This window comes from Desmodus rotundus, chromosome 10 (assembly GCF_022682495.2).
Source record: "Desmodus rotundus isolate HL8 chromosome 10, HLdesRot8A.1, whole genome shotgun sequence".
In the NCBI taxonomy this organism is placed as follows: Eukaryota; Metazoa; Chordata; class Mammalia; order Chiroptera; family Phyllostomidae; genus Desmodus; species Desmodus rotundus.
The window spans coordinates 93,906,780-93,925,784 of record NC_071396.1 but is presented as its reverse complement, the minus strand read 5'-3'; the positions used below and the strand labels follow the sequence as shown (position 1 = coordinate 93,925,784).

The 19,005-nt window shown below is 41.8% G+C and overlaps 1 protein-coding gene and 1 long non-coding RNA gene across 4 annotated transcripts in view; one reads left to right on the top strand and one right to left on the bottom strand.

The window, feature by feature from the left end:
• Nucleotides 1-15,197, bottom strand: part of ARK2N (arkadia (RNF111) N-terminal like PKA signaling regulator 2N) — a 68,346-nt gene extending 53,149 nt beyond the window's left edge. Inside the window, exon 1 of one of the 3 annotated variants that reach the window (XM_053912499.2) lies at nt 15,087-15,197. The gene's annotated coding sequence lies outside the window, so the exon portion shown is untranslated. Of the gene's footprint in view, nt 1-14,226; nt 14,519-15,086 lie in introns of those variants that run through there. The other 2 variants (XM_053912500.2, XM_053912498.2) reach the window with 2 other exon arrangements.
• On the top strand, nt 14,702-17,762 carry LOC123478694 (uncharacterized). The gene is made up of 3 exons (XR_006653991.2): nt 14,702-14,818; nt 15,109-15,536; nt 17,145-17,762. It is a non-coding gene; the product is annotated as an uncharacterized lncRNA (long non-coding RNA).
• The last annotated feature ends 1,243 nt before the right edge of the window (nt 17,763-19,005 follow it).

Genomic DNA, 19,005 nt, shown 5'->3' with positions numbered 1-19,005 from the left:
TGCTTTTTACCCCTTTCAATTTTACCCCTTGTGAGCAACAACCATCCTTAACACCACTATATTGACACAAAAATGAATGAATAAACTGATACTGTATTGTCTTTCCTGGTGTGACAAATACAAACTTAAGTCATTTGCTGTTACAAGTTTATTATTGCTACAGCACTTTCCGTTGAAACCACAAGCTAACAGAAGCACAGCCCACTAAATTAAACTGCTTCTAGGCAAGATTTTGCTCTACAGTCCTGTAAAATGGGGCATTCTAATTGCTAGCACTCCTTCACCTGTTTACTTCATATCACCTCCTGTAAGAAATACAAGCAGCTAATGCCTCAAACATGATGTATACCAGGTAACTTACAATGATTCTCCACGTGTACAACCCATAGTATTAGGTAACTCATAAATTCCAACTTTGTTCTCTTGCTCAAAACAACATTCTGAACTAATATTTAGACAAAAAATCAACTTTGAAGAGGGCCAATGTTTTACTGACAAAACAAGAATGCTTTTTCACACTAGAGTAGAGGCTATAACATTTCCCCATCACAGAAATTTAGGTTAAAAAAAAAAAAAAAAGAAGTCTTTCAAGTGATCCTGTCTATTCCTTTGCAATGCAGGATGATCCAAATAGGACACCTTCTGTTTTACCCAATCTAGCTTCAAATACCAAGTGATGGGCGTATACCAACTTCCCTGGAGAACACTCTGTTTCTAATAGAATTTGTGGTATAGTTTTTTCCAAGATTTTGTCTATGGTATCCTTCATTTTATTTAAAATTGATAATAATAATTCTGCCTATATCTGTGACCACCATATGTAGCCATATAAAAACAGTCCACAAGAAATGCACTAAAGATCAACCGTTCAAGTGAGTCTGCATATTGTCAGTATTTAAATTCTTTACCCAATCCTCCTCCCCCTCAAAAATCTATACCCACACATTTTCAAAAGTAAAGTAAGTAGGTGTTAGACCACTACAAAACAAACTTGTATGCTGAGTTCTCTGCTCTTTAAATCAAAATTGATTCTGTCCTCTTAGGTTTTTTCCTTTTTTAAGAAATATTTTGATTGAAATAGTAGGATAGAGAAGTATAGACATCATAAGTGTGTAACTTGATGGATTTTTTTAAAATTAATATATCCATGTAATGAGCAAATGAATACAGAATATTTCCAAAATTCCAAAGCCTTCATGCCACCCTCTGGTCATTATGTGCTCCTCAAAAGTAATCATTATTCTGACCTTTATCATCACAAATCAATTTTTCCTATTCTTAATCTTCAACATAATATATTCTGTGTTCATGGATTGAAAGACTCATTTTTGAGATGGCAGTTCTTCCCAACTTGATTCATATAGATTGAATGTATTCCCAATCAAAATCCCAGCAAGGTATTTTGTAGACATTGACATCATGAGTCCTAAATTTTATTTGGAAAGGCCCAAAACAGTCAACACATTACTTGAGGTTGGAGGACTGACACTACCCAACTTCAAGACTTACTGTAAAGCTACAGTAAACAAGACAGTATAAACAAGCCAAAGAACTCAATATGGAGAGCCCAGAAATAGACCCATACAGTCAACTGATCTCTGACAAAAAAAGCAAATGAAATGCAATGGAGAAAAAGTCTTCTCAATAAATGGTGTTGGGACAATTGGACGTCCACCTGAAAAAAATTAATCTAGACACAGGCGGTACATCTTTCACAAAAACAATTCAAACTGGACCACAGAAGTAAATGTAAAATGAAAAACTATAAAACTTCTAGCTGAAAACAGAAAATTTAGCTGAACTTAGGTTTGGCGGTTTTTGTATACAACACCAAAAGCACAATCCATGAAAGAAAAAACTGATACACAGACTTTATTAAAATTGAAAACTTCTGCTCTGCAAGACACTATCAAGAGAATAAAACGTTTAAAAAGTATGCCCAAGTCTTACCTTTAAAAAAACAAAAAAACACATCTTTCTTGCTCTATTTTCACTTCAATCACCAAACTTCAAGAACTATCAGCATTTCTAATTCCATAACCTGCACTGCTCAACCCAATGCAATCTAGTTTCTGTTCCCATTATTCCATTTAAAGTTTTGATAAGGCTACGATTACCTCATACCAAATTTTGGAATCGTTACCAAATCCAAGAAACTTTTTTAGTCCTGACTCCTTACCTCTCAGCATACCTCGTACTGTTAAACCATTTCCCCTTCTTAAAAATACCCTTCCACAGACTTCTATACCATTGCACTATTTAGGATTTGCCTCCTTCCTGTCCAAGTCTACCTACTTATATCTATTTTGTTGACTCATTCTTCTCATCTCTTTAAATTTAGTTCTTCATGGCCTAGTCTTAGGGCCTCTTTGCTCTTGTTTTATATCTAGTTGCTATCATCCACATCCCTGCTCCCAAATTCATACCTTTAGCCCAAAAGGCTCTTTCAAAGATCAATTGCCTACCTAAAAGTCTATTTAGATTATCTCAAAGATATGCAAATTTAAAATGCTAAAAAAAAAAATCTGCCCACCCCCTACCAAGCAATTAATGTATAATTAATTTGGTAACATTACCAAACCCAAAAGCATACCCCCAAATTCCACTCCCTGACCAAGCCCTATCAATCTGGCCACCCAAATATCCTTCAAGTCTTTGCATTTCCATATTGCCTAGTCCAAGCTACCATGACCTTACTAGTGCCTGGAATATTACAACAACACTAGTGGTCTCCCCACATCCACTCCTGATCACTACAATTGCAACCAGAACCTTTTTTGCTTAAAAATAAAAACCTGGCCCTCATTGGTGTGGCTCAGTGGACTAAGCACCAGCCTGCCAACCAAAAGGTCGCCAGTTCTATTCCCAGTCAGGGGATAGGCCTAGGTTGCAGGCCAGAACCCCAGGTGGGGGCAACCAAGAGGCAAATGATTGATGTTTCTCTCACAACTGATGCTTTTTTCCCTCTCTTTCTCCCTCCCTTCCCCTCTCTCTAAAAATATATACATAAAATCTTTTTAAAAATATGATCTTGTACCACTGGCTCAACTCATTAAAATAATAAAACTTTTAAAAAGACAGAGTAGGACAAAAATATTTAATTCAGCTAACAGGTATCAAGTACCTATTGTGTCACGCAACATGCTACGTTTGGGATTACAATAGTGCATAAATCAAGTCTTGGCCCAGTAGCTCAATTGGTTAGGGCGCTGTCCCAATACGCCAGGTTGCAGGTTCAATCCCTGGGCAGGGCACATACAAGAATCAACCAATGAATGCATAAATAAGTAGAACAACAAATCGATATTTATATCCCTCTCTCTAAATCAATATTTTTTTAAATGAGTAAGTCATGGTACTCACACTCAAATACAATCAAAAAACAAATATCTGTTGGAAATCTACTGATTAAGTGTTTCAGGGTAGTTAAAGACAGTAAGCAGCTCACACGAATGAACTGGATGAGCAGAAGCAGGACAGAATTAGGTTAAGTACTATAGGAGGGGTATAAAGAACTCTAGACTCAGGACTAGAAAGTGTATGAAGAGAATAGTAATTTAACTGGGCTTGTAAAGGTAAGAATGATTTCAATAAATAAAAACAAGAGTAAAGGGGCTACTACAGAATCTCAAAGCTATACTCCATGAGAGAGAGACATGAGAAAAATTAAAAGAAACAAGTTCACAGGTACTAAACTCAAAACCCAAGACGGGATTTCAAAGTTTCATTTGAGATCACTTAAAGATTATTAGATTTATTTGAGAGTTCTACTTTGACAAAGACAATAAGCCTGCAGAAACAAAACTGATGTCACTCTCAGCATTAATGCAATATGGTATATTTTCACGGTGACAGCCATGAAATATGGTGATCCAACAACTTTTAAAAATGAAAATAAAAAGAAGTTCATAAAAACACCACCAGTCCTAAGGCTCAAAAAGAAGGAAACCTGAAATGCTGCTCTGTGTCCCTGACAAATTATTGATGTTCTCTAAGCCTCTGTTTCCTTGTTGGTAAAATTTCAGTCCTTGCAGGATGAAATGAGTAACACATTAAAGCACCTAGTGCCAAACAAGCACAAAGTCTTCTAGGCCCTTCTAGGCTGGTACAGTTCAGTAGACTGACCATGGGCCTGCAAACCAAAGGGTCGCCTGTTCAATTCCTAGTCAGGGCACATGCCTGGGTTGTGGGCCAGGTCCCCAGTTGGAGGCGTACAAGAGGCAACCACACACTGATGTTCCTTTCCCTCTCTCTCTCCTTTCCTTCCCCTCTTTCTAAGAATTAATAACATCTTAAAAAAAAAAAAGAAAAGAAATAGTATCTTTTAATCAAAGTCATCAAAGTCATCTGGATTCATTCATACATTCAACACATATTTACTGAGTATGAAGTGTCAGCTACTATGCCAGGCAATATACACTACCTTCCTAACAGAACTTACAGTTTAAAGAGTCAAACAAATAATCACACAAATAAATATAAAAGGTATTACTCTGATAAGTCTGGTAGAGAGAAGGTATGTTGGCACCATGAAAGGAGGAAAAAAAACGTGACATAGCCTAGGAGATCTAGGAAGTCTTCCCTGAGGAGGAATAAGAACCTACTAAAGAAAGGAGGGAAACAGAGATTTAAGCTGACTTAAACTTCAAAAAGACAGTTCTGGCTACAACAGTGGAGACAGCATGAAAAAAAAAAAAAAGATAAGAGTAAATGTCAGTAAAACAATTTGAAGGCAAGGCAAAAAAAAGTATGGTAGCTCTGGACGAAATGGTAGTTGCAACAGAGAGACATGGGTGAATCTGAGAGATCAAAGTAAATACGGGACATGAGAAAGGATGGTGTCAAGTTGAGCAGTGAAACTATTCTATTAGATACTGTAACAAAGGACAGGCATAACACACTTGTCAAAACCCACAGAACTGTCATTCCATATTATTCAACACAGTATCTGTTTTCCAACATAAAAAGTAAGCCCTAATGTAAACTTGCACTTTAATAATATAGCAATATTAGCTCATCAATTGTAACAAATGTAAACTAATGCAAGGTGTTAATAAATGGGGAAAAACTCAGGAGGGGATATATAGAAACTCTGTACTTTCTGCTCAATTTTTCTGCAAACCTAAAACTGCTCTAAAAAAAGTTTTATTATAAAATTATTTTAATGCTGAGGAAACTAGTTGCTTGGTGCTGCTGGGGGCCAACTTTGCCCTCAGGAGAGAAAAGCCTAGCAGAAAATAAATCCCCCAAAGAAAAGCAATACAGAGGCAGTACACATAGAAAAATAGTGCCCAGATATCAAATGAGTTCCTAGATCCAACTAGGCCAGAGGCCAGTTGCATACTGGACTTATCAGTTAAATAAAACTATTAAATCTCATTTTTGTTTTTTAAAAAATGCATGTAAAGCTGCTGTGTATGTTTTACAGTTATCTGCTGCATAAATATTTTCATAGGAGTTAGGGTCATAGCATACAGAAAAACCACTGCAATTAAGTCTACTTGTAGACTTCATGGACTAGGAACGGAAGAACAAGCTGCATTACCCTTCGCCTTTGCTTCTCAACATTGGAAAACTAGTGCCTCCAAGTGACACTACTGATGCTGTTGGTCAATTTTAGACACAGCATAAATACTCCACCACGAATTCTCCAAGGCCTTAAAGTTTTTGAAAAGTTTCAAAGAATAGTTTAAAAAGCAAAAAGATATAGTTAAAAATACAACAGAATGCTTCAGTCACTAGTCATTTTTTAAAAAGATTTTATTTACTTATTTTTAGAGAGAGGGGAAGGGAGACAGAAGGAGAGGGAGAGGAATACCAATGTGCCATAGATACATCATTCGGTTGCCTCTCCAACATCCCCCACTGGGGACCTGGCCCACAGCCCAGGCACGTGCCCTGACAAGGAATCAAACCAGCAACCTTTCAGTTCACACGCCAGTACTCAATCCACTGAGCCATACCAGCCAGGACATTTTTTTTAACTGATGAATGTTTTGTTGCATATATGTATAATTTTTAAAAAGTTATACTTTAAAAAGACACAGAAGTGATCTAACCACACTGACAACTATCTAAACAATTCTATTTAGGTTTTTGGAACTTTTTAATTATTTTTATTAATTATTGTTCATAGTTAACCTGAAATGTATAGTCCTCATTTCTAAGAAAATGGGCCAAGGTATATTTAGATAAATTTAGAGAGATATATTTAGAATAGTTTCTGAATTTCCAACCTGCTTGTTAACCTAAGACTAGATCATGCTACACAAGTAGCTTCCAATAACCAAAATAAAAGTTCTGATCATCTGGATCTTTACAAAATTAAATTAGTTTACACGTTTAAAAGGTAAGGTTTTAATACAGACTCCTTTAAAATAAGTTTTTCTAATGCATTTGAAGTTTGATATTAAAATTTGGTTTTACCCACAAATATACAAGAAGATATCCTTTGCACAAATTAAGGCACAGCTGTATTTTCCACTTAAGTTAAACAAGACTACTCCTTTGATAACTGTCCTTAAAAACAAAACATCCATTGTTCTGATTCATTTTATAGAAACCACACCACTTGTTTATCTTTGCATTGAAAGAAAACTGTACATAGTTTTCCATGGGCTCATTTTCAATTATGCCCAAGGTACACCAAATGGTTAATCAATAAAAGTAAAAACTATGCCATATAAAGAGGGAAGGAGTTATTAAGCAAAAGAGTTGCAGTTTAAATAACCTCTAACAGTCTACAATAAACACATTTTTTAAAGTTGTTTAATAGGCTTACCTTCAAAATCCTTAGCTGGCTTAAGAGTTTAAATATTCAACTATGCATGTTTATTACTAAATCTGTGAGTCAAAATGATGCACTCTTAACAATAAAAAATCAAAACAATTGGACTATTTTTAAACTGGTGTAAAAAACACTTTTTATATGGATGGATGAGACTTTTAAAACAAAAGTCATGAAACCACCAATGGGAAAGTAGCTAACCAAATTATTTGTGTAAATATTTTCACTCACCCCCCCCTTTGCCCCATTAGATTACAAATCTCCTTAAAAAACAGGGACTATGTTAAACATCTTCAGTTCACTCACAGTTCCTAACACATAATATGTAATAAATATTTGTTGAATTGATGAAAACCATTTTAAAAAATCACCAAGACACTAATGAAACACCTTGTTTGCTTAAAATTTAGTATTACTGACTTGTATATAAAAATAAATTCCTTTACACAGAATGAACATGATTTCTGATACAGTAACTCTCCTTTTCTCTTTCCACATAAAAACATAAGGCAAAACTAATACAATTGTTAACGGTCTAGTAAAGTTGTTTCAATACACTTAGAATACTGTATTATAAAATGACTGTGTATTTGTGCATAAAGATGCGAAAACCAGACACTATAAAACTAAAAAGGTAGAGAGCAGTATATGACCAAAAACCAAAATGAAGCGCCATCTCCCCAGTCGTTTAGATCTGGGAAGAGATTCCACTGCATCTGTAACAATGATGTTCCGAAATCTTTTGAAATAGAAAAATTAACCTCTTTTCTAATTCTTATATGTAAATACTAACAACTTAAATACTAACAACTTATCTTAAATAAGCACCAACACTGCAAAATGAATTTTGCTTTCGAAGGACGTCTTTTTGTTATGGGTCAGGATTTGAGGTTAGTTTTTCCACTGTGAAGTTGTAGCATGGACCGTGCAGGAACCAAATAAAGATCAGGACTGAAATAAAAACACTACAGAATTACACATACAGGGTCCAGCACAAATAACGCCTCTTTTTTATTACAAAATCTTTTATTAAAAAGTCCTAAGCAGATAATTCTGTAACATAACAATATCACACTCGAGCACATCATATGACATTTTAGGTGAAATGTTCACATTAAAACTATAAATTATTACACCCATATTATTACCCTACCAACCACACTCAAACAGGCCTTACACTTCTGCTGGACCCTGTAGAAGATGGACATTTTCTCCACAGCAACTCTTCCCTTCCCTTAGCTCTCAAAAGGAAGAGGTTGAACAGACAATAAACAGACACATTATGAAAGACTCAGAACTGAGAATGATAAAAGGCATTCCCAGTGAGGAATTATGACTACTAAGTTGATGGAGATAGGCAATAAGCACAAACAGCTGCTAACATCACATAGAACCAAACATTATGTGCCTCCTGATACAAGTGTACTCATCATCTATAGGGTATTCATGCCCCCTCAAAGAAAAAAAAAGAAAGAAAAAATAAGAGATATCATACCTTATAGAAACCGAATCTGATCAAGCCTAATACAATTAGCAAGAAACCCAGGGGACAGAGGAAAGTGTTTAATAGCACCAACACGGGACTATAACTGGCAAATTCAAACTGGGAAACTCCTATTTCTTCAACAAATAATTTGCCAGGAAAAACAAATGGAGGGGGGCCCTGACTGGTGTGCTCAATGGATTGAGTGCCAGCCTGCAGACCAGGGAGTAACCAGTTCAATTCCCGGTCAGGGCACATGCCTGGTTGCAGGCAGGGTCCTTGGTGGGGGCGGCGTGGGAGAGGTAACCACACATTGACGTTTCTCTCCCTCTCTTCCTCCCTCCCTTCCCCTCTCTAAAAAATAAATAAAATCAATCTTAAAAAAAGAAAAAGAAATGGAGAATCTATAATTTATAAAACAATGCACAGAACTCATTTGACTCTTCATCTCAATGATTGTAAAAACACACTTATGAGATGATAGAGAAATCTGAACACTGAATCTCATATACTAAGAAATTATTGCTAATTATTTTTCAGTGTGATAATAGTTATATGGTTCTCTTTTTTCTTTCAAGAGTGAAGTTGCTTAAGAAACTGAATGCTAAAAAGCTGGTGTACAGAAAGGGAACACTAAAAATTAATGCAGCTCAATGATCAGGCCTGCCCGGAAATGAAGTATAAATTCTGAGATTGCAGGACAGGAAGAGAGCAGCTTAGCTTGCTTGCCAGCCAACCTTTTCTCCACTGATATAAGCTCTATAAATAGACCAAGGGTGATAATGGCTGCTCAAATCACTTCATGTGGCAGATACCACCACTACTGACTTTTACCTGGCCCAGGACCAGGACTGTGTATAAACTAGCATCAAGTAAGATGCCAAGAAGTTACCAAATGCAAAGAATGAACCATGGCTAATGAGAGACCCTCTAAGTACTCAAAAGCACCAACAATGTAAATCAAAAATAATTTAAAACACGGGTTCTAGATTTCCTCCAAGAGTTCTGTTCTGGCCATTTTCTCTCTCTCTCAGAAGACAATACACACAAAGATTTGTTACCACACGCTGAGACCTGAGGCCCCCAAGATAAATGTTGCCAAAAACCTATCCACTATACATGACCTCAGACTCATAGCAAATTGTTCCGTGGACTGTAGCAGAGAAAAATAACGGGAATCCCTTGGTGATAAAATGTTGATTTAAGAGTAAACTATACTTCTATATTCTGAGTTAAAATTAAGGCGGACAGGACACTGCTTCAAATCTTAACCACATGAGGTTTTTGTTCTTTTGTCCTTAACAGAAAGGAAAACAGTCCTGTTTTCCTACAGTTTTAGTCCACACCCAACTTCCCTCTCCCCAACAATATCTTTCTCTAATTACAAGGCACCTAACAAAATGCTGACTCTGGACATCATAAAAGTTTTTTGCTTTTTTTTTTAAACCAGACAACTCAGTAGAAAATAACTTCCACTGATCCTTTTGTTATCTTGTTTCCCTAATGCTAACCACGTTAATGAAAACATTAATTTCTAGATTACCTAAACACAATCCTAGTTAATCCAGATTCATAGGAATGGCTGTATAAATTGTTTTGTTTTGTTTTTTGGTATACACTGTAAATTTTAAGAGATTTAATTTTTTCCTCTTTAAACAACAATCAAATCTAAATTTAGTAATACATGGTTCTTGATTCCAGAGTAAAAAGTATTTTGTAAATGAACTGGCAGTACAAAAAGAACATTCAAGATTCCAATCTTAAGCTTAGAGACCCATATGGGAGCTATCGTCCAAATACTTATTTAAAATGATTTTATAAAGTTAAAGACTAACTCCTTATTATAGTTGTTTTGTTATACAGTACTTTTTTTCTCCTATGGCCTACTTCTCCACACTTTAGAGCAGGAAAGAAACTTAAAAATCATCTGATTCACTACATTTGAGTCCCTGGGGCAGAAATTATTTATCTTTGTAACCATTCCCACCTGGCACCAAAGTGCTCAGGTAAATGGTTTTGTTTTCTGTAAATCCTCACCCAAGGATACATTGTACCGATTTAAAGATTTTAGGGGCCTGGGCAGTGCAGAGAGACACATCCATGTGAGAGAGAACCATTGAGAGGTTGCCTCCCATAGGCATTCAAACCTGAAACTTTTTGGTGTACAGGACAAACTCCAACTAACTTAGCCACCTGGCCAGGACAATAAATGGGTTTTTTGATTTAACCAGGTATAAAAACCCCCACATACAAATAAAACTAAATTTTATGGAAAGAATTCTACTTTTGATTAATCTTACCTAGAAAATACTCATCCAGATAGTTTTAAAACTAACTAAAGTCAAATTAATAACAGGATTTATACCATCTGTCTATTGGATATTAAGTGACAGAATCAGAGCAAAGAGGAATGAGGTCCCTATTTTGAATGAAAGAGAACAGAAACAAAATTTAAACACTGTAAATTAAAACTACAAATCCTAAATAAGACAACCATCAAACCTGAGTTATACTGGCTATTTTATAGTATTTTAAAATTACATTTACTATTATAGATGCTGTTAATACACTGTGACAAATATGTATAATACATACAACACACAATCCTCCCTAGCAGTTCAGGAATATAGAAGGAAATAAAACAAGCAAGAAGCTTTTTAGTTTCACCCTGCTCCTTTCTTTTACCACAAGGACATGTGGGCTGAGTGTGAAAACTGACTGAACATCAATCCCACTTCTGCTGAGAAAAGCTGCCCACACAGAAGCAGAAAACACTGTTTATTTCCCTTAAGTTCAATCATGAGTCCTTAAAGAGCAGGGAAAGTAGGTACAATTAAAGATAAAGGCTAAGGATTTAGAAAAGTTCCATGACAACAGTCAAATTTAAATTTGACTGAAACTTGACAACTAAAAAATAACTATCAAAGCATCAACCCAAAATAAAAAATTAAAACCAAATAAATTCCTACTCACTGAAATACATGCTAAAGGAATACCTATCTTATCTTTTATATTCCACCTGAGTTCCCCCTACCCCCTGCAAAAGAAGTAGTAGCTCATTAAAAGACTAAGGTACTGCACTTTGCAACCGGCCACACTTAACCATTCAAGATCACTGATACTCATGACTTTGCTTAGGGGGCTCCCCAGTCTGGAATGCCCACCTGGAAATCAGCTAAAACCTCAGGTTTAAATGTGTAAGTTCCTGTAGCATCAGGACTGTCAGTCCTCCCACCACTCCAGCTCTAGCAAGTAGAGTGCTGGCACACAGGAAACAATCAATAAATTAGTTGTGAGAATAAAGAGGTGCCACTGAATGTTCTGTCCTGTGTGTTTTCTCAATAGCTTTGTCGCCTTCCTAGTCTCATAACTTTTCACAATTAATTTAGACAATTAATATGTCTGTTTCATTTTTACTATATAACTACAGCTACCCAAAAAACTTTATTTGGCCCCAAACTCTTTCCTAAAATAATAGAGAATGCTAAAATCAATACAGTTCAAAAGAAAACATACCATTGTCCATTTTTCCTCTTTTACAGGTTTTCTCAAGTATCATCAATTTGGTAAAGATGTCCCTGGTTATATGCAGAAACACTAGGAAGTTCTAAAGTGGTTTAACCAGAGTTACAAACATAGGGCTTGTCTGGGTCTCTAGCATATACCAATTCCAAACTTTAAAGAGAAAAACCCAAAAATATCCTAATTACCCATGTATCAAGTCTATTCATGCACACATCAGAACAAAACCAGATCAAAGGTCCCACCAAAACAAACTCTTAAATAATGAGTGACTACACAAGCTCCCAGAAACTAACAGTCATACACTAAGATGACTTAAGGCACCAACGTCACTTATGAAAATAGAAACCTTTGCAGGACACACACTGAGCATGCTAAAAGAACTGTCTTAAATTAGAATTTAAAGCTTAATTTATCTTTAATATATGGGTCTTCGATAAACCATGAAGACTACAAAAGAGAGTATTATGACACTTTCATAAATGCATTTAAGAGTAATATAAACTGAATTAGTGAGTAATGTAACAGCTACACTGTGAACTTAATATGAAGCTAATTAACAATAGGGAAGTTTCCAGCTCCAAAATCCAGTCCCTCCCATTTTTCAAAAAAAAAGTCAGAAAAAAATTCTTTCCATTAGAAATTATATTTAGTTGATGCTTTAGGTGTAATACCGTGACGTTTCTCCCTGCCTCTCATATTATATACACCTATTTTGAAGTTTATATCTATAATATAAACATTATGAAAAAGATGCAGTTTCAAGTTTTAAGATTACAGTGGTACTGAAAAGTAATCTGAAATAATCTAATTTAGAAATGCCTAAAAATATTTTTATTTCTCATTTCATGGAACTGCGTAAAATTTCACTAAGGCTCTTTTTAAAGTAGCGTACAGATTATCTAAATTCCATCTCATTTCCTGAATTCATATTTAATTCATAATTTTATATTGTCTGTTTATTGAGCATAAAGTTCTCAACGAGGCATTGTATTGGCCAGGTTACTCTGCCAAAATATTACACTTCCTACTAAAAAACGGGTTAGCGTTGTGATTCCTCAGGACTTCGGGTATTATCAATTGCAGGCCCCTAAAAATCCCTGTTAAACCAAAAGGCAATGCTCTTGCTGGAAAAAATCCCATTGCCAAGATCAGTAAAACTACATTAGAAAAGTTCATAGTCTCCATCCCTAAATATCCCAGGGGAAGAAAAGGAGTAACTCGAACGGTTAGCGTGTGCGCAACGACACCACACAACAGCAGCCTGAGCAAAGCACCGGACGCGGTAGCAAGCAAGAGGTCCGCCTAGACGAAGGATACTTTGTCACCTCGTCGGTGGAATTTTCATCCTACTGGGCAGAAGGATCCAGAAGGCAAAGGCTCAAGCAAGAAACCAAACGGGCGCCCAAGGATAAACCGCTCAAGCGGTTCGATCTGGGAGAACGAGCGCGGACAGACAGACGTTCCCTCCTCCGACCTGCGAGCATCTATTCTGTGACAGAGAGGGATTTAAGAGGCAGAATGAATGACGCGCAGTCGGCTCTGCTGGGGGCTGCTGCTCCAAGAACACACTGAGGTCGGTGGCATGAGGAATAAAGTTCGAAGTGCTACTGGGGAAGAGAAGAGAACTCCCTGGGAAGAGTCGGAGAAGACGCTGATCTTTAACGTGGGGCTCGTCGCCGCGCATCCTCGCCGGCTGTCTAAATAAAGTGGACAAACTCGCCAGAGGAGATCAATTTTGGAGACTGACGTATCCCTCCCGGGGACCAGAGGCGTCCGCCGGCCGAAGAAAGCGCCCAGAGGCAGAAGGCAGCGCGCCCGAGAGCGCTCTTCTCCCTCCTCCGAGGCCACCGCGGCGCGGGGGAGGCGGCCTGGGCTCCCAGGAGTCGGGGCAGGTGTCGGCGCCAGACCCCGGCCGGCAGAGCCCGCAGAGTTGGCCGAGGCGAAGCCGCCGCCGCCTCCCCCGCCCGCCGCGGCGCCGGAAAGTTGCGTGAAAGCAACTCCAGGGCCGTAAAGCCGCTGCGCCGCGCGGCCCGCGGTCTGCGGCACCTCCAGCCCACTACTCCCAGCCGCCGGGGAAAGGGACCGGCCTCGCCCGGGCCCCCGCGCTCTGCGGAAGGGCCGGGGGGTGCGGGGGGCTCGGCCCGCCGACTCGGGCGAGCCGGGAGGACGAGAGGGTCACCAGCCGGCGGGCGAGCCAGCAACCAACCCTTCTAGTTAGCCCCGACCCGGGCCGCGCCTCCTCCAAGTCCAGGAGGGAACACCCGGCACGTTGGACCCCTCACGGCCCCGGCACCCAGACGCCGCAGAGTCCTCACCCACGGCCCGCACCCCTACGACTCGACTCGACCCGACCCCTCCCCGAGACGCAGCCCGGGTGCCGCGGCTCGACACGTAGCCGGGCCGCGCGGCCCTGCGCCCCTTCACGCCTCACCTGCTGTCTGCGGCGGCTCCGCACCTCCTCGCCCGCTCCGCTCGCCCCGTCGGGGCACGCACTGACCGCCGGGCCGGGACTCTGCCGGCCGCGGAGACTGGGAACGCGACGCCCACCGCCCCCTTCGCCTACTCAGACCAAGCCCCGCTGGCGAGCAGAGAGTCGCGGTCAGAAATCCGCCAGGGCCACAAGAAATCTCGCCACCTCCTCAGGGTACACCACCAAGTCCCTTCACTCGTCCGCGCCGCCCGGAGAAAATGTCACCAGAGGCCGTTCCGCTCGGCGCCTCACTTCCGCCCGGAACCACGGAGCCCGCGCCAGCCGGCTAGAGCGGCCGCTGCGGCGGGAGCCCCTAGGGACCGGCGCGGGAGGCCACGGGAAAGCCAGACAGCGCCATCTGGCGGGACGGAATTCGCGCTCCTCCCGGTGCAGAGGGCCGGGCGCGCAGGCACCGCCTTCCCAGGATTCTTTCCCGCGCTCCCACCATCTGATCGGGCACCTCCGTTCCAGAAATCTCTCTCTCGGAGGTTCGGAAAGCCAGTCAACGCAAGCCAAGGACACTGCCCTAAGAAAAGGAGGCGCTCCCTTTAACGTAGGCCGCGCTCCGTACTCACCCCTCATTCATTTCTCTGCTACCTTCGTCCTCAAGGAGTTTGAGAATTTGTGGGGTAGTGACAAGAGCCAAGGCTCTTTCGGGAGAAAAGAAAGTAACTACTGAGATCACAGCTGTCACTCTTGAATGAATGCATGTGGACCAATACGTTCCATTTTAAAACAACCTGACAGACTTATTTTGAAGCCTTCCCGAATGAAGTTCGTGGGGTCTGAATCCTTGAGTCACTCCGGCAGGGAGTCCCCACCTTTCTCTCCCCTCTTTTATAGGCTGTACGCCGCTCAGCTCCGGGAGACTCGGCTGTACTCTTCTCACGCAGTGCCGCCCACGTCCCGTTCAAGTTTGTGCAAGGTCTGGCAGGTCTCGCCGGTAGATGGCCGGCTGCTGGCGGTACAGGGTCCCCGAGGGAGACCCCGCCCCGCCCCTAAATGCGTTGCAGACGCCCCAAATTCCACCGCAGCGCAGTCACTCCTCTGATCTGCAGTTTTCCCCGGAAAGGGTGGCGCACCGTTCACAGTAGGAGTTTTCGAGTGTCTGCCTCGAGGTCTGAGATGGGAGGAACGTGCTGGACGCGGGACCCGGAGGGAGGGCGAAGTGGGCGCAGGCCGCCTGTCCGGTCAAAGAGGTGCTCAGAACAGACCACGCTACTCAAGACCTGGCCAGGAGGCTGCGCTCCTTAAAAGCAGAGTTTTGAGAAGTAAATAAATAAGGGCTTGAGACGAAAATGTAAAAGGCATTTACATTTTCAGGAGCCATGCTGGGACTCGGGGTGACAATCCACGGGAGCAGATTCTGCAAATGACAGCGCCGGCCCCACGCTCCCATGAACATCAGCGTCCCCTTTAAGTCAGGACCTTCAGCTGCCCCCGTTCACTCCCGTATTCTGACTGCCTATAAGCCTGAGAGTTTTCCATCGCTGACTGCACGACGTTGATAAAACGCTTTTATAATAACAGCTCATTTTCACTGAGTGCCTACTCTATGCCAGGCACTGTCCTATACATTTAAGTAGATTCATTCACGTAAGCCTCACCACAGCCCTATGAGTTTGGTTGTATTACCAGCCCGTGGTGACAAAGGTGGAAACCGAGGCACGGAGTGATAAAGGGACCTGCCCAAGGTCACACATCGGTAAGTGGCAAGACTCCCACACAGGCCTCCCAACTCCAGAGGCTGCTTTCTCAACCATTATCACCAGCTGTCTCCTCGAAATGAACTGAGAACATACTGTGCGTTAGGTAAACACTTCATCTATGCAGGTTATTTTTCATTCATTCATTCATTCATTCATTCATTCATTTCTCTGCTACCTGCGTCCTCAAGGAATTTGAGAATTTGTGGGGTAGTGACAAGAGCCAAGGCTCTTTCGGAAGGAAAGAAAGTAACTGCTGAGATCACAGCTGTCCCTCTTGAATGAATGCATGTGGACCGATACGTTCCGTTTTGATACCACCTGACAGACTTATTTTGTCAGTAGACATACTGGTGCAGAACCCTGATGTACCCTCTTGGCTCCTTGTCCTGTTTAATACTGTTAACTCAAGAAACATTCAAACCCATCGAGAATTTTTGGTGAGTTTATTTGAGCCAAACTGACGACAATTTGGGGGAAGCAAAATCCCAACGTACTGGGAAAATGCCCCGGAGAATGGCACTTTAGCACCTTATTTTATACATTACAGTCAAAAGAGGGAGATGCAATGGGCTTACAGGAAATCCCTTAGTGATAGATAAGGGAGGGGGGAGATAAAGGAGGGAAACCTCTGGGATTGGATAAAAAGTAAAATGATAGACACTTCACACTGGTAGGTACAGGATAGTTAATAGTCAACCATAAACATAATAACAATAACAATGGGGGGATTTGTGGTTGCCCCCTGGTGCAGTGTCTCTGCTTTGAGGGGTCCAGAAAAAGGAAATTTGACATTCCAAAGATGTGTTATCATGGATGCAAAAAGACAACAGACAGGCTCAGTTATGTTAAAGACTGACCTTGCTACAGACCTAGGACAGGACTACCTGCCATGAACTGCTTTTAGTTAGAAAGTTTTAATTCCAGACCATCCCCTGTGGTTACTTTAGGTCTCTGAGTTTGTAAGGCCGCCATGCAGGCCTCCCCTGAGCTTGTAGGGGTAATATGTGGCCCCTTTTCTTCAACAGCACCAGCAAATCAATTCCCCACAATGAATGGACCGTGCATATTTTTGGAGGCTGGGGCATTTGATACCCTAATTACTATTATCCCTATTGCTCTCCTAGTTAGATTGCTAAAAAGGACGATTGCTTTTGTCTACCCCCTCCGTAGGAGTATGAAGAGCTGGACAGGTGACCCTAGTGCGGCCTTGGATTTTGTCTCCTAGAATCTCCTGTGCCCCGTATACTCAGCTCTCCTAGCTCCTGAAATCCCACCTGCATAAAACCAGCCCGGTCCCAACACCACCCAGTCATCACCGCCCTTACAAGCCCCTCCATCCCACTGTCTCTACAGAAATTTCTGACAAGTGTGCTCTGCTCACAGACGCTGCCCTGCAACTGTCTACCCCTTGGCCTCTCTGCAGTGTTACTACTGCATCATATTGGTCATTCTCCTCTCAACCTCTGTTATAAGCCCTAGAGGCCAAGGCCAAGTCTGTCAGCATTACGTTTTGCGCATGATGCACCACCTGGAATGGGTCCGGGCCTGCAGCGGGCGCATGTTGGCAATGGGGACCTGAGCAGCAGCATCAGAATGTCACTGGCCTGGCTTCGACTGCTCTGTAGTCTGTTCCCTCCTGACCCAGCAGGTCGCTTCTACCATTTGCCCTTGTAAGGTGGACAGTATTATTAGAATCACTCTTTAGATGAGGAAAATGGGGGACCCAAGGGGGCAGAACCCTCATCTCTGGACTACCCCCTCTTTTTGTATCAGATTGCTGAAAACTGAGCTACCCCTTCTCAGCAGAACCACCTCCCGCCTCCCCCCCGCCCCCGCATCCCCAGTGTAACCAGCACCCACTGGATCTCCCGGCACCCCTGTAAGGCAGCTGAACCAGGGTTGGGGACGGGAATGAACCTCTGCACTGGGGTGGCCATGTAACCTCAGACAAGTCACTACTTCCAGAGTTAACATTACTTGCTCTGCCACAGAGCAGTGTTCTGCAGAATTCAATTACGTGCTCCATAGAGAAGGCCATCTAGAAGCATTCTAAAGATTCTGAGTAGCAGAAGGCGACATGGTTGTCAGGTCAAGCCCAGGGGGTCTGGCCTCTTACAGACCTGATTCTGGATCTGATTCTGCCTCGATCCCATAACCTTGCTGAGCCTCAGCATCCTCACATGTCAAAAGCAGATGACCCCTGATACTTCCCTGCAGACTCTCGTAAGGGCTGAGGGTGAAGTTAGTCATGTGTAAGGTCCTCAGGACAATCCTTGTCTCAGGGAGAACACTCCATAAATGGGACATTATTCCAATGGTGACACTCCACGCCAGCACCTCCAAAAGACACAGACACACTGGTCAAGTACAGTGGCACTGCCATGTCAAAGGACTCATTTTTCCAGAGCAACAAGCTCATGCGGAACCAGAATGAAGCTGGGCACAAGGATGTCATGAACACGGAGCCATTCAGTGGCCAAGGGTGACTGGGAGGGACACCTCCCTCATCTCCCTCCATTCTCTGGGATAGATAATCAAGGTTCCTCTGTCTTGGGCTCCAAGGCTCTCTTTCCTAGCAGATGATTCTTCTGATACTGTCTCCATATTGGAAGTCTGTAACTAACTTCTAGTAAAAACTGGAAATAAAAGCAAAGCACAGTTTTAAATGTTTCATCAAGAATGTATTGGTGTTTCATTTTTCCGGTGAGAAGAGCAGCTCTGTGTGACACAACGCCCGAGCTCAGGGGACGTGCAGCGTGGGAAGAGGGGAAGGGGCTCCTCTGGTACCCGCTCTGACCCCGCGCACCCACTGCCCGTCACAGCACTGTTTGTTCCCTTTGCAGCATGTGCCCCCCGCCCCGTGTACCTGTTCCACATACTATTCTTTCTTATCTGTCTGGCACGCCAGACCACAGGGCAGAGGCCAGACCCTGCTCCCTGCCCTGGGGCAGGCACTCAGTACACAGATGTGAATGGAGGAAGTCCGTCTAAGCATCCAGCTGGGGAGACTCAGAAACATGAAAGGATGTCA